Source organism: Engraulis encrasicolus, chromosome 8, assembly GCF_034702125.1.
Source record: "Engraulis encrasicolus isolate BLACKSEA-1 chromosome 8, IST_EnEncr_1.0, whole genome shotgun sequence".
NCBI classification, from domain to species: Eukaryota; Metazoa; Chordata; class Actinopteri; order Clupeiformes; family Engraulidae; genus Engraulis; species Engraulis encrasicolus.
Window position 1 is genome coordinate 12,805,108 of NC_085864.1, and position 2,500 is coordinate 12,807,607.

The 2,500-nt window shown below is 40.2% G+C and overlaps 1 protein-coding gene across 1 annotated transcript in view; it reads right to left on the minus strand.

Annotated features, from left to right (window-relative positions):
* epha4l (eph receptor A4, like) overlaps positions 1 to 2,500 on the minus strand; it is a 41,650-nt gene that overhangs the window by 12,957 nt on the left and 26,193 nt on the right. The gene's annotated exons all lie outside the window — the stretch shown is intronic.

The following is a 2,500-nucleotide window of genomic DNA, read 5'->3' on the forward strand; positions in this document are numbered from 1 at the left end:
TAAAATATGACAAAGAAGTTATGGGGTAGACAGCCCCCGAATTCTTATCTACACACTGTCTACTACACTGTGTTATGTGCTACAGTCTTTTGAAAGACCTTATGATTCATGTATACAATTACCATCAACCTAACCTTTTTAAGATTACTTATCTCTACAAAAATCTGAAACAAGAGAGCAAAAAGGTTTCACATACATCTAATAAAACTCCTCATAACGACAATGTTCTGTTTCCCTACTGTGTTATCACAGCTCTGCAAATCAGCGCTGTATGAATTATTATGATAATATGCTTGCATTAGAGACTACAGATGAGATATACATATTTTGCTCGTTCAAAATTCAAAACTCAAATTCATTTATTATGGTGCATGTTCCAAAGTACAATAAAAGTTCCACTTACGCATCAAGAACACTGCCATCCTCTTCCTCCAAGAACGTAGGCTATCTTCGCCAACATAATTCTCATCACTGAAATCACTAACATCTGTCATGATCTGAAACAATCTCATCAGATTCATCATTGTCAAGTCGAGTGCATTCTCTCATAACATCTTGAAGGATGAATCTTTTCTTCATGGTGAGTTTAGACATTGGCCTTGGTTACATGCTTTACATTTCGTACGTTACTTAACGTTACATGCTACTTTATTCTGCTTTAAAAACATCATGTAAACACTTCCCGATTTGGATTCAGTTTATTTGGAATTAAATACAATTCTGAATAAAGTGGGTGATTTATTCCTCTTTTATTTCGAATACACTTATTCATCTACCAAGTAACCTTTTATTCCACTTTAAAAACAATTCCAGCCATTCCACGTATGCTCGTTGGACACACCATGACGCAAGACCCAGCGACGCAGTTCCAGGCAAAAAAAATGGCGGACCTCTGTGTGACTTATTACATGAAAGTTTTTGCTTAATTTAAAGAGCCTAAGTGACTATAAATGTTGTGGCTACGTATATTGATGTAAAAATGCACTACAAACGGATGTAGCACAAAAAAGTTACTCCACATTACCATTTGACCATTCGATTATCTAAGATAGCCGGGTAATCTAACAGTTAGCATTTTAAATGATCCAGACCACAGGGCCATGTACAAAGGTTTAACCTAGGCTGAGATAAATATTTTGGGCTGAAGATGACCAGCTCCCCGGTAGTACTAGCACTTAAACACTTGACAGTACAGGGACACTTGAAACTGAAGTGGAGAGTTTCTTCTTTCAGATGAATACAAGGAAGTACGCTGTCAAGTTCATTTTTGGACAGATTTTAACATATAAACTGCAAAAAATATTTCCGTTATTTCGACAATGCTGTTTTAGGCTGCACATTCAAGCTTTTTGCACATTTGCACTAGGTTTGTTCTGTGGATGGATACAAACAGAATGACACCAGAATGATTTGACCTGGTAATTCTGACAATGCTATGAAGTCGTCAACGGTAGGCAATGTCATGATTTTATTGACGGATCACTTTTGTCAACTCCTTCATACAGATGTGAGGTGAAAGCACAAAATGAGTCATATGGCTGGAAAGATGAAAGATAAAGCTTAAAATTGATATATGATGAGTGATTATACCACAAGGCAATGCTATAAAAACAGGCAATAAACCAAATATGACAAAAAATGGGGGCACCCTGCGAGGTTAATCTCTCCCATCTTGCTCCTGTTTTCTCTCGATGAGTGAGTGTGTGTGTGTGTGTGTGTGTGTGTGTGTGGGTGGGTGTGGTTGTGGGTGTGTGTGTGTGTGTGTGTGGGGGGGGGGTGCGTGAGTGTGGTTGTGGGTGTGTGTGAGTGAGTGAGTGAGTATGTTTTTTAGGGAGGATGGGAGATTGCATGTTTTCAAAGTATATTGTCTCTGCAGTTCTGTGTGTGCGTGGGTGGGAGCGTGTGTGAATGTCAAAGCAAAGCCTACACAGCATTACTGTGCTCAAATGATTCAGGTGATGCTGTTCAGTTGCACTGGTTACCGCCGGCTGCCAGGATAAAGCACAAGGCCCTGACCCTTGCCCACAAAATCACCTCAGGGAACGTCCCCACCTTATCTGTACCTGGTAGAGAGCTACATTCCTCTAACGCAAACCATCTGGCCCTGCTGCATACTCATGGTAAGCAATCCCAGTCAAGACTCTTCTCATTGTCATTGTCCCTCAGTGGTGGAACTAACCAGAGGCAGCAAGACTCTCTCTCAACCTCTCAACTCTCTCAACCTTCAAGAAGCAAGTGAAGAATTTACTCTTTACCCAGTGCCCAGTGCGGTAGAGCGCTAAAACTTTTTGGTGCCACCCTGAGATTGTTTTGGATGTCTTTGACATTTACCAAAATGACAAAGGCTTCCCATGCCTGTGTCATGACAATTTGACATTAGCCATGACCACTAGCTGGGTAAGGGTTTATGTCTTCTGCAAGACCTCCATTAATGTTCATGTCAAGTCTCATGTCATAGATATGACAATGTTATGTCAGTCTAATGTTACTTCATTCAGTG